We start from the raw sequence: 15,102 nt of genomic DNA, 5'->3' as shown, positions 1-15,102 counted from the left end.
AATATTTTATGAATTGATAATTATCCATAAAATAGAAACAAAAAAGCGTATTGTTATTTATAGCTGATAACCTGATTTTCCAAACTAAATAAATAGATTTTTCATAAACAAATAGATTATAGATTTATAGATTTTCATATATTAAATTAAATTTTTAAATTCTATTTAAATAAATATTTTCTGATCATAGTAAACAATTTTCCAAGATTTTTGACATTTTCCAGGGGGGGGACATGTTCCTCCTTTGCCCCCCCCCCATATGGGCACCCTTGAGCACAAGTACTTTTTATCGCTTTGAAATAATTGTTTTTGTACGTTGGCCGAATACTGACCGCGCAACGTTACAGAAAATTATGATAATAAATATATTACGTTATTATACGTGTGTATTTTACGATAGACGGCGACATTTTTTTCCGTTAATTTCAATAATCATATAACAGTCTGGTCTTAGCAAAACTGCTCCCATAATATACGGTAGAAGGGGGAGAAGCAATGATGCAAATAGAAGGCCGGTTGACCGAAACTCGCGTGTGGACAACGACTCGTGGTAATCGTTCGGGAACGCGCGAGACCGAACTACTCTGATCGTGCGTGTTCGTGTTCAAAAAGTGTGCCATCGAAGTCTTGACGGGCATTGCGAATCGTAATATTATTCTTTCGGCCATCTTCTTCAAGATCAATTGGTAAGTACGATACATAAGTACATCGAACACCGAGGCCTGGGTGACGGGTAAAATATATATAATCTTTGTAGCGTGTGCCATCCATATCTTTCGGTTATTGTATATTAAGTCAATTTAATATTCAGTCAAATTTGACGAGAATATATCGAGTTTCTAAACAATGTATAACATTTCTATTTACCTACCTACCTACCCACCTACAGAAGATATCAAAAATTGTTTAAAATTTAAAGACAAATTCTGGCTCTAATTTATTATCTGCATATCTTATTGATAGAGTTTATAGAGCTGGGATGATTGAATAATAAGAATACACGGCTTATTTGGCATCCGTTGTGAAAAGTAATAATTGTTATTTAAATTTTTTTGGATATTCGTGATTTTCGTTCTTTTAACTTTGAACGTTAACTTGAAGTTGAGTTGATTGAAGTTAGACGCCTTAAATCGAAGATGCCAACGCATATTTTTGACGACCTTCATAGATTTACTTTTGTACGAGTCACACGTAAGATTTGATAAATTATTATTGAAATCAAGTACATTGAATGAAATGCGATGTATATAAAAGCCAAAATGTGTCGTCGCAACGTCTTGGTCGTATGTTACAGTTGAAAGAAACCGTTATTACGATTGCGTTGTAACTATAATGTTTCCCGGTTTTTATTTTTAATTTCTCAATACTAGGTTTAAAAAAAATAAGTATATTGGTATATTGTGTTCAAATTATGATAAACGTGTAGGCATAGTATTTTAACTAACTAGTAAACATGTGAAATAATGATAAACTGTAAAACAAAATATAAAGACAAACCCTGAATACATTACTATACCGGGTAACCATATGAAACCAAAATATCTTTTTATATAAACAATGAAGAATTTTAGTTTTTTAAAATAAGATTTCATAAAATCAGTGGTCTGATATTATGTGATATTATAAAATTCAATTTTATATTAGTTGACAATGGTCCATTTATTTACTACTGGTTTGAGCCGTGATAAAATTATTAATGGTAATTAATAATAATTTATAATAATACTAGGTATTTTATGTATTATAACTCTTTTTATTTCTGCAACTTTATAACCACTAGCTTTATATAAAAACAAGTTTCAGATTAAAAAGTCAAGTATCTAATAGTTAATAAAACTAAAAAAATTTTACTATTATAATTATTATAAGAAAACTATTAATGAAATTAGTTTTGCGGTACTAGCATTTAATAATTGTGAAAAAAAATAAATGATGAATTAATAATAACTTCAATAATTATAATTACATGTACAATATATGTACAAGGTGCTTCGCTAAACTGGAAGTTAATAGAGTACGGACGAATAACAGGTACTGTGTTTGAGGGCTCGTCTTGCTGACCTTAGTGGTATAAGTCCATTTTGTTTCATATTTTTTTTATAAGTTCGGTTGTAATACATATAAATAAATATGTCTCTGTATGTGATAATAAATATGTTTATAACCTTAACCTGAACATATCATTAATATATTAAATGTTGAATATGCATTTAGTATAAATGATATATCGAACGGTGAATGAATTTATTAAACGTATTAATTTACCATGTATGATAGAAATTACTGTACAAGTAATGTAAAAAAAAAAAACACGCAATTAAACATAGTTTTGCTTAAAAACAATATTTTGTTTAATTTAAACAACAATTTGTAAATTTTAATCGAAGAAGTATGTGTTTAAAAGAAATTCTGAATTTTTTTGATAAACTATTGGTATAGTTAACAGTGACAGTTAGAATCAATGAATTTTCAATTTAACACCATATGGATGCCATTTATCTTCAATGCATTATTTGACTTAATTTTTTATTCATTACCCCATTATATACTCGCATACAATAGCAAGCTTTTGATGAGACCATCGAACAATAAGTCGAAAAAATGAACTAAAATGATTTACACAAACTAATGCAACAATATTCGTGGTTTTTATTTAACGCGCCTAATTTTGAAATCAATTTACATAAACAAAATCTTGCTATAATATAATCCGTTTTTAATGCGCAGCACGTTACAGCGCGCACTCATGTCCTAGTACATGCTCTAGCGTACTTGGAAGTCCGTCCACTTGTTATCGTCATGATACAGGCGCATTTCTCATCATTATTCTGTTTTGAAATTTTCCCGATATTCAAATATGGCATAATACGCGTTCTTGGCTTCGGCAGTACGTTCTTCCACGCGGTCGGGCTGTGACGTCTGCGCAAGGTCGTCCCGCAAATAATATTATATATAAGTCGTAATGTTTACCTTGACCCAATACGTGGTTTTCAAGTCAAATACGCACTACTTGCGCCACTCAAAGTGGCTTCAGGTACACACTTGTGTGTACGGGGTGCGAATTCAATCGCAGTTTTATTATTATTATTATTTTTATTGTAATTATCATTACCATCGTAATCGGGAAAATGTTCATGCGCATCATTTATCCGCTATAACAATGTCTAACACAAGGATTATAACAAATATATTATATTTGATGCGACGTCGGTCATCTAGATCAATGTTTCTCATCCTGGGATTCATAAACCTCTAGAATTAAGAATCTAAAGTCTAGATGTAGGGTCGTATCCGTCAGAAATAATTAAACGCTGATATAGAAAAACAACCATTTATTTACATTAAAAATAAACAATTAATAACCATAATTATAAAAATGAAAAAGTCAGTTTGTAGTATAAATACACTATGAACTTCATTTCATTTGTTTAGCAATTTAAAAACTCGTGTTTTTGTTTCTTTGATGCTTAATGTTATAATATATTTTGTAAATGGTAAAGCAGATAAAAGGTTAATTTTTTTTTTATAATAAGGAGGGTGGTCGTGAAGTGACTGTTTTATTTTTAACTATTCTGGGGTTCACAACGTTTAAATGTTGAGGAAACCTTGATCTAGACAACATCGTTAATCGCAGTGGATACGAAATTACCAACAGCCTGTTGAAACTGTAACTGGTACACTGTCCGTTGGGTGTGAGGAAAGGGAGAGAAATAATGTAGTTCACCACTAAAAATTCAATAGTTTTTTTTATTTATTTATTTTCTAATATTTCACAAAGTTTAGCAAATTCTTAAAGTGGGAATGACGCATTTTCGACTAGAATGCAAGGGTGTAGACGTGGAGGAAAATAAAAATACCAATCACGTTGTTACTTTGTCATGACCAATGTCGATGAAGATTTCCATCAATCAAGTTTCGCGTCACGCGTATGAAAATATTATGTTAGATGAAAGAACGCGGTTGCGATACATTATTATACGTTCGAGGTTCGCGTTCATTTGATGGGAATTCAAAACATATTATTTGTACGCCAGGTGGTCTGGGGATTTAATAATTACGAATAGTATAACATTATTGTGTTCGTACACCGGTAACACAATACTTCGATAGCTTTCGAGATGGTTGCGATTCTTGATTATCATTGAATAATTATTGTAAATCGAACTCGGTTAAAAATCAATAAAACTTTGATAACAATTTTTTATTCATTAATTGTTCACATCGTATAAAATGGGTACGGTGCGGCGTATTACTGATACTGCTGTTACTGCTACCGCCGGTGTGCGCATTATAATTAATGTATTTACACACGCCCCGTTCGGTTTATTATGCATTCATATTGTCAGCGTGCGTCGATTACTGTAGATCGTCAATCGGTTATCGATCGACACGATCTCGAAGATAGTATAACAATATTATTTTTATTTTCAACGGTGAAACGTTTTACAATAATGATTTGCGCATACTGCGCGTCGTCTAATCCGAATCGCAACGGGTCCGAATACAATTTACCTACTGTAGAGAAAAAAGCAAATTTGAATTATTGAAAATTTGCTTAATCATATTGAAACAATAAAATAATAGGAAAAAATTGATTAAACCAGAATTATTGATGTAGAGTTTATAGACAACATAATGAATAAAATAAACATTTTTTTTTTTTTTCAAACAGCATTTACTTACAACGTTTTACAACGAAATACACATATAATATTATTAGTGTAATGGCAGACGATACTCTGCGAATATGGATGTAGACAACAATTATGTGCCCAAAACCCTAACAATTTTTAATGCGCTATCTACACGAGGTTGAAACAAATGAAATACATTTATTGTTCGATACGACGAATTTACCGTTCCTCAAATGTTGCCACACGGACCAAGGCCAAAGTCCGACGTTGTAGCAGTGCATGGTTAACGTGTGGTGTGCGATGTAGACTTTGGGGTGTACAATAATAATATCATCCACGTAACAGCAATATTATTGAATTTCAACGGTGGCGATCGAACGACAACCGCAGTATAATGTATGTATATAGCACACGGTATGCCATTATTCACAGCGTACGACGACGTAACGTTGGACGATTAATAATACGGTTCGCATTGGGCGACTGGTAAATATTTTACAAGATATTCCGATGCGCTAAATCGAATATTCAATTTCGTTGCGCCTTATCGAAGTTAAGGTTAAGCTTATTGTTGTTGAAATTCGTTGACCTGCAAACGGACTTGCTACTTTCATTCTTTGTACGACGACCGAAAAAATATGAACGCAACGCGCCATATTATACATAGATTTGCAGAAAGATCCTATGGGAAAATAACGCTGGCCTTGTGTCTTATTTTTTTTTCTTTCTATTGTTTTTTTTTTGTTTTTTTTTTTTTGTACTTTTGGAAGATTTGTGTTATAATTTTTAAATAATTATTGAAGTCGTATTTGTGCCGCAAATCCAACAGAAATTACATTTATATGTTTGGCAATAAAATCGAATACGATTGTAATTGCACTACACGTGTAATTTAAAGCTGTGTACATTTAAATAATGCTGTAAACTGAAGACGTGCGAGCTTCTAAGATATTGTAGAACATAGATGTTATTTAACACAGAATATTATAGTACACAGTACAATATAATATAGTAATTTGAGGATTTAAAAATATAAGCAATGTGCGTATATTATACAAAAATAAACTATTTTCTCAAAACTTCATTTTCGTCAAACTTAAAGAAATAATACGTCTCATGGATACACGATTTCCGGGTTTGTGAAATAATGATTATAATTCCTAAGTTTCTACGTTTATGTAGACAAAAAAAATTAGTAAATTATACTGTCATTATCAAAGAGAAATCTGATACGGATACCGTTCGTAATTTTTTCAACACCAAAATTAATCGAACCACGATTAATCTACGTAAAGAATTATTCGTGAAATTGGTGCAAGTTAAGTGAATTGTTCTGAAACAGTAGACCAACCGCAGCGGTTCAATACGATTCAAACGATAATTTCAAGTAATGACATGTATAGAAGTAAAGTAATTGCAGTCATTATTCAGTACAGCAATTTTACTGTAAATTTAAAAATAAAAATAATTAAATAAGCCTGGTAAGATATTGGTTCAAAGTGCAAGTATTTTATTTTATTCGTATTTTAAAACAATGATACTATTGAAAAAACAATTTTGTATTATTGTGATGGTCCGGTGTAATGTAAACTAAGATATTGATCATCTCATTAATAATAATAAATAAAAATAAATGAGCTCGAGAATTGTCCACTAAAAAATTGTAAAATTAATAAATTTTTGAAGATCTATATTAAATGAGAATAGTATTATGAACTTTTTTAATAAAATTTATTAAAAAAGTTCATAATACTATTCTTTTTTATTAATTTTTTTATTTCTTTTTTTTCTATTTTTTTTTATTCTTTTTTATTTTGTTGTAATAATCCTTATATTATTTGATAATTTTCTGTTATCTCATGATCTCACATCAGTATGATTCAAAGTATCATTTTCAATTAGTAAAGCAATCAATAAAAAAACGATTTTGTTATAAAAGAGTATTATATAACAATAAGACATTGAAAGTATTTAGATACAATATTAAATATAATATTAAAATATATAATATTAAACAATAAGACATTGAAAGTATTTGGATACAATATTAAATATAATATTAAAATATATAATATTAAATATTGTATCCAAATACTGTCAATGTCTTATGGTTATATAACAAAATCGTTTTTTTATTGGTTGCTTTAGTAATTGAAAATGATACTTTGAAACATAGTGATGTGAGATCATGAGATAACAGAAAATTATCAAATAATATATGGATTATTACAACAGTTTATTCCCCTATGTTTATTATAAAATAGTACAAGACTTGTAATAGAAAATCAGACCAAGGTCATTTAATTCTAAGCAAACAATATACACGATACACACTAAGACGTAGATATGCATTTTATGAATCAAAATAGATTTAATTATAAAAATATAGTAAGCATTTTTTAAATTTAATAAACATCCTTGATCTAATTTTTCAAATCTTTTATAAATTGTCGATTGTTTAGTTTGTGACATGAGATTCAGAACTATTTTCATAAATGTCAACATTTTTTTTTATCAAAACCGTAATATATTGATATATTGTTTCATTCATACCAATGCTACACGCGTAAATTCATTCACTATAATATTTAGTTTTAATATGCTTATATCGAATTTATATCATATTTAGGTTTAAACTTGAATTAATTTACGGTAGTTGTATGGATAACCTTTGAATGTTTCAAGACATTCCAATCCAATATCGGTTAATCATATGTAATAATATGGCTATAGAATACAAGATCGAAAGTTGATCTAAACAAGGTTTGATTATTCAAGTTGAAAATTAAACAATAATCATATAATTTCAGTGTTGTGGCCGACAGTTTTATTAAAATGTGGACACAAGGCAATCATCTTTTCACGTTAATGGATTTTGTCTTAAATACTTACCTTTGATATGACGTGTCCGAATATCCAAGGTTATAATTTTAGCCGCGAATTATATAAACTCATCAATTCATAATATTTGAGATTTCTGGTGTAACAATTAAACAATGTATCAAATTTATGTAAGAAAAAAACTAGGTTGTTGGTAAACAACGGGTCGTGATTAGAAAATGTACAATAAGCATGACTGTCATTCTTTAATTTAACATACATATTATCATTTTAATACTAGATTATTTACAAAGATTTCACATGATTACAATAAGAAGTTATGTATGTCTATATAATTTTATATTGAAAACCCATACAAATGAATAAATAAACAATATTGCTATGTCTTGCGACTCCAAAACAAATAGACATAAAAATATTTTGTAATAAGTAATTAAATTAAAAACTCACTACATAAATATTGATAGGAAAATTGCAGTGGAAAATATTAATAAATTCATTATGATTAGTAATAGAACCAATTTGTGTTGTTCGTTTTTATTTTTAGAATCAAGTTTAAATACATGTATGATACAAAAATTCACTTTCAATTTTTTTTTTAAATTTTTTAAATGTTGGTAGGTATGATGAAAATAACATGTTATTTACAGTCAATCAACTAGGTTATTACATTACTGTTTAAAATTTTAATATTTTTTGATCTTCGACTATTATGATAGTAAATTAATTGGTATACTCAACAAATACCGGCTATCTCCAAATTTATGGTTTACCAAAATGGACGTGGTGTACCGCAATGATGTTAAAAGTATAAATAAAAAAAAAAATGTAATTTATTGAGAAATTCATTTATACATAAATGTTATACTATGTACTTATGTTATATTTTACAAAAAGAAATAATATTTTTCAAATATTAAGAGTATAAATAAAAAAAACATAAGTGCATACGTACTATTGTTGTTAGTAATGAATCATTATTATTCATAATTATCACTATTATTCATTTAAATTATATTTTATTTTATATTTTAATAATATTTTATTATACTCGGTGTTTCAAAAGTCTTCATCCGATTACGAACTGATATAGTTCGGCCACAGTTAATCGCAGGTTAATGACCGATGTATTAATGGAAAAATTATATAACTAAGTTTATTTTAAGTTATTTAATTGATAAATTTGGCACCGTAATGGTTAGTGAACTAGGAACCGTTAGTTTGTTTCGTTATGACGACTCCATAACAGAAAGCGTTTTACGTCCTACGTTTTAATAAGTGCGAGTCGGCATTAACCATTCAACGTGATTTTCGAAGAACTTAGGGAACTGAAGCTCCTACTACTCAAAGGATTCGACGTTGGCACCACGTTCCAAGAAAGTGGTTGTCTGTGTGCACAGAAACGCTCAGGTCGACCTCGTTTCTCTGACGGAAATATCAAGCATGTTCGACAGTTTTGTTCGAAGTTCATCCCTGGTCACCACGTTTCCCTGACCTCACAGCGTGTGATTTTTTTTTATGGGGCTACATAAAAGATAAAGTATATGTACCTCCATTACCTACAACCTTGGAAGAGCTTAAAATTAGAATCAAAGATGCTGTTCATGCCGCGATATCAGATATGATCAGCAACGTTTGGGAAGAATTTGATTACCATATAGATGTGTGTCGGGCAGCCGGTAGGGGTCATATTAAACATTTGTAACCAAAGTAAATAAAACTTAACTATTTTAAGAATATATTTTACTTTATTTTACCCTTATATCTTCATTTTTAATATAAATATAAATTTTTGAAATTGGATGAAGATTTTTGATACACCGTGTATATTTGGAATATAACAACTCTAAAATGCAGAATGACTTCTACATAAAAACCAAATAAAATATATATTATATTAATTAGTTAATTAGGTAATTGTTCTGATAATAAATAAATAAAAATGATTGTATGATATTTCAAAATAATAAAATAATTAAGAACAAAACGGCACACTTTCACTTTTTTGACTTACTCTTTTTACTTACGTCTTAAACAAATATACTTATTTAATACTCAAATAGTTAACAGATTTCATAACCAATTGGTTAAAATCTTTTAGTATTTCCATGAATATTTGTTTAATATGGCATAACTGCGAGTAATATTTATTTAATATTTTCGTTTCTTTTTTACAAGCATTACTACTTTTTACTAAGGTACTAGTTTATTTTTATATTCTAAGTGTACCAAAACGTATTTGTGATGACGTATAAAAATAAATCTATTTAGAAACGATGGAATTTTATAATTTTATTTTAGTAAGCATTAACAATTTGACAAAGCTGAGCAAGTTAACGATTTTTTTAACTTGTTAAGTTATTTTAAAATAATAAAGTTAAGTTAAATTAAAAGTTAGTTATATTTTTTTCGCTAACTCATTAAGTTAAAAGTTAACTTTGAAAAAAAAAATAACTTAACTTAGTTTAAAGTTAAAATTTTCTAATTTGCAAAAATAAAAAATTGCACACATAATATTAGTTTTTTTACGCTCAAGAAAATTACAGAGGAAATTTAAAATGATACATAAAAGTATTTACTAGCTATCCCATTTTTCTAAAATAAATTTTAGTCCTGAACTCATTCTCAAATCAATTTACAATTTTAATAATGAAATACCACAGTTGTTTTGTGATTAATCCCTCATCGACACTCGCTCTCATGGTATTTACTATTTTCTCTGAATATTCTTAGGATTTCCATGGGTTTATAGCGTTTATACAATAACAATGTTATAGAACTCTAATGATAAAATATAGCCCATATAATAACTATTAAAGTTATTTTTCATATTATTTTCAATAATGCAGTCTACAGGAAATTCATATTAAAATAGTAAATTATAAGTACACTAAAAACCTCATTTAATAATTTGCATTATTCTTTGCACTAAAATTAACTTAATTTAGATACTTTTAAATAAAATTAACTTAAAGTTAACTTAACTTTTTAATTTAATTTTAACTTTTAACTCGTTAATGCCCAGCTTTGCAATTTGAGATATCCATTGAGTGATAATATATTTGAAAAATTCAATATTGTACAATTCTTTCAATTATGTGATATCGATAAATTTAAATGCAGTGATGGTTAAATAAGTTTCGTTGAGAACTACAAAACAAAATAAAATTCTTCATGGTCATCTAAAAATCAAATAAAAATAAATAAATATATTATAATTGTTTTGCTCTTGTGGTATTTGATTATTTTAAAGTATATCATACAATTTTAGTTCTAAATTAATATTACTTATTCATAAAAAATATGGTGATATTTAAATTTTTATTTTTTTTTATTTAATTGTTAATTTATAAACGCTCAAAAGCTCAAACATAATAAAACAAAAGAAAAAAACATTTTGAAATATATTCATGTTAATATTAATAATATAAATATTATGCTATTTGGGTGCTTGCTTTGATATTTTTATAAAGAATAGCAATTTTGATTGAACATGTGTAGAGTATTAACCCGGACTGCAAAATGTAGAATTTCAAGTTACTATTATTATGCGGAAACGAATTTTACTTGATTTCCTTGATTGAAAATGACTCAAATACGTTTGTTAGATTAAACAAAGAAAATTGTTTTTTGAAATTTGAGGAATTTAAGGAAATTAATTTTTAGATATATTTTTTATTGAATAAATAAATATTATACGTAATATTTTTTTAAATTATTTTATATGCAATATATTTTATTTATTTTTTTTTTAGAATTTCGAGGCTATATAATGATGTACATAAATTATAGTATATATGTGGTATAATTAAAACTAAGTCGCTACTAAAATATGAACGTAGATTATGTATACATAAAAAAGTGCTAAAACTTTTTTTTAATTTAATAAATTTCAAATTAAGTTACTATAGGTAATAATAAATAATACATGATTTCACCTGGGGTTCCATTGTTATTGATTTTTTAAACTTAAATAAGAATTATAATTGCTTATATAAATAACAGTGAATAAATACAATGGAAAATGAGGAGCATGTTTATAAAATAATAGCCTATATTTATGATACCCAAAAAGAAAATAATTTTCACCAATTAATTGTTCTGTGTACCCATGTCAAAATTATAGTAGATGAATCGCTTGACGTATTATTTGGATCCAGTTTATTAGTGTCAATCTGTGACCAAAGATATTGATACATTAATAAAATAATATGATGCTTGAAAACCATAGTAAATTTGATAATACGTTTTGTTATTCTTTAACCGTTAAAATTTCTAAAGGGTTTTTTTTTTGTTTTGAAAAGCAATGAATTATCGAAAGCATAAAATTATTTAAATTTTTTTTTCGATTTACTATGGTAATAAAAAAATTAATTATTTACCTTTTTTCGTATTAATATCAACATAAATGTTTGAATTGACAACCCTTAAAAAATAGTTTCTTGTTTTGATATTATTTTCTTACATGACATGAACATATTTAGATGAATACCATAATAATTAATTATGTAGAATAGATGTATTATGCTAAAAAAATCTTATTCAGTATGTTTATAGTAAAAAAAAAGATGAAGATAATTTATTTGACAACAATTTATTTTTAATTTAAAATATAATTAATATTTTATTCAACTTACTGATCAATAATATATTGTATTATTATACCATATAATAAATATTAATTACTTAGGTATAGAACGATTATTTTTCACAAATTATAACTTGCGAATGATTTATGATTGATTTTGAGGATAGTTATAAGAGTGGTGTATACAATATTGAAATTTGGTATTATACCCGTATTTTCAATAATTTAGTTCATTGGGAAAGGATGATTGTTAAATTTTCTTAAACGGTTTGAAGTTTGGATTATTCCTTAAATGAGTTTGTCTCAATGAATAGAAGAGGAAATATAGGTAACCACTTTCGATTTTAATAAGCAAGTATAATTATTTAATTTAGTTCATTATAAGCTGAATAAAGTATTTATAACTCTCATTTTGTCCACTTGATCAACATTAATATTTAAAAATTAAAATATGTTAATTTATCATAAACATTTTCCTCTTCGTTTTATCAAACTAGATTCATCTCTGATAAATATCATACTACATATTTAAATTATATAAAATACATATTTTTAATTTATTACTGATTACATTGATACTTCATTATGTCTCCATTATGTTTGATTGTGGACATACTTTGGGAAAATTGCTAACGCAATTATATTGATAAAGATTATTGAACGGCATGAAAAAACTAGTTATAGTAAACATTGATTGGATACTTTATACATACACACCAATAAAAAATGGCTTTGAACTCGGTCAAGGTTTAAGGATAAATTAACTTTCTTTCAAGGATCTATCGACTATAAGATCTAACGACTATCGGGTGCGCATCCTTCAACAGTAATTAATGACAATTTGTTGACACAATAAAAGTTATAACTGGTTTACGATAATAATCAAATTAGTTTGATCATTGTAAAATAAATAACTATACATAATTATATTCCAAAAGTATATAAGAAACTATATAATATTATGTTTTAAATACATAAAGACATTAGTTGAAGACATATGTTTTTTAGCCAACAATAGCCTCCCGGTTAATTATATTGATGATCAGCGATCGTAGACGTTATTTGTATATATAGTAAATTTAATTTAACTAATGATATAATGCATAATAACAATATCCAGTAAATGCTGTCGCTGGGTGATTGCATCGTTATTTCACTCAAGTCATTATACAGTGTAAATCCTCAAACTTGCTTATTGTAAAATTTTATTTATAGATTGTATGTAATACAAATAAAAATTTAAAAAAAATCTAGGTGTACACCGTAGCTGTCTAAAGTATGCGTTGAAAACACTAAAAATAATTGTGAGCGCAGACTCGCTTTTTTATCCGTCGAAGTGAATATAAGAATTTTATGAACGATTTTTATTAAAAAATTATACACATATTCTCTTGTAGTGCAATTAATGATATATTATAAACCCATATATTTTTTGTTCTTGAACACATTATTATTACGACAGAAAAATATTGAGTACATACTCATATGAGTAATTCACAGCAATGGAATCACACTATGTTTAATACAATGGTTCTACTGATGATTTTTTTTTTGCATTTTTAATTCGATGATATTATTTAAACAATAATCATTTTTATACAAAGAGGGCGGCGGTGTTAATTTGTACGATCGAAACGTAGTAAACTGGTACAACATAATATAGAGACGCAAGGCTATTCATTAAAAACTTCACACTAAAACTATCTTAATAATAATAATAATAATAATGAAACCATGATTGTTTGTTTTGAATTAAGTGAAATAAACATTGCCATAAACTGTAACGCGTACATTAACGTAACGAAATAAAGACACGTTCAGATTCGTTGAAGCTCTATCAGCGTTTTTATGAGAAAATATTAAAATTTATCACATTTTCTTCAAACTTACCCGAGGCATTGGAGGTTATAAAATTTGTTAGTGTACTATTAAAATGAAATGAAATAATTGGTGATATTTTGTAATACTCCAATTTAATTGACCATGTAATTATGTAGTTGTACTTATGTAGAGTTGGTACAAAACGGTCCTATGACACAATAATTAATATTTCGTGTTCGTACGCTTTCGACTTTGCTTACGTGCATTGATATTTTTTACATACATTTTACCAATAAGTATTTTATACATTTTTTCGTATATATAAATTATTTATACTACTGTTGGGAGAGTAAGATAATTTCGAATTATTTTCCGAGTTGATAATGTTCGGCGTAGGAATTAATGTTTTAAAAATATTTAATGTCTATATTTAAAAATAATCATTTATTATTTTACTGTCTTTTTGATTGTCTATGTGTACATATTTGTTGAAATAGTATTGCAAACAATATTATTATTTAATTTGCATAAATAACATACGTTGCATACTAATATAATTGAGGATAGTTTTGTTAGCATATCATTCTAAGGTACCAAATGTATAAATTACATTTTGTAAAATATAAACACTGTCATTCTACAATAACATTAATTATCTTATGTTTTTGATAATATTTTGTCGCGAAAATGCCACACTCATAAATCGATAAAGGTAATAAGTTTAAAACTGCGTAGAGTAACATCCATACTCGGTACGAGACCACGTTAAAAATATTAATGTTTGATTTTTATTAACACGTATATTTATCTCGATTAAAATATTTTTAGAGACAAACTCGCATTATAGTTATCGATGTATCACTTAACCTGTAAAACGATAAAATAATTGAGTATTTAATTATTCCTCGGAAAACTTAATTCAGAATTTAGAATAATCAGAAAATTGATTATTACAACAACAACGTAACTGCACTCTAGTGGATATTTATAAGTAAGGTTCGGAACTATATGTGCTAAAAAGTACTCAAACACAGGCATACATATGCGATGAAAACATCAAAATATGAGATATAATATGAAGTAAAATTTTGGAAAATATGCAAAAATATGCAAATTATTGAATAAATACAATTTATATAAATTAAATACATGGGAAAATAAATTAAAATGAAAAAAAATAATAAATAAACGATGCACACTTGTGTATTGTTAGGTCTT

The 15,102-nt window shown here is 27.1% G+C and overlaps 1 protein-coding gene across 1 annotated transcript in view; it reads left to right on the top strand.

Annotated features, from left to right (window-relative positions):
* Positions 1-518: 518 nt before the first annotated feature.
* LOC112692821 (elongation of very long chain fatty acids protein AAEL008004-like) overlaps positions 519-15,102 on the top strand; it is a gene marked incomplete at its 3' end in the record, with an annotated part of 18,282 nt that continues 3,698 nt past the window's right edge. Inside the window, 1 exon segment of the mRNA XM_025567618.1 lies at positions 519-686.

The sequence above is a fragment of the Sipha flava genome, unplaced genomic scaffold (assembly GCF_003268045.1).
Source record: "Sipha flava isolate LNK unplaced genomic scaffold, YSA_version1 76_pilon_pilon, whole genome shotgun sequence".
NCBI lineage: Eukaryota > Metazoa > Arthropoda > Insecta > Hemiptera > Aphididae > Sipha > Sipha flava.
This window is presented reverse-complemented; position numbering and strand designations above follow the sequence as displayed.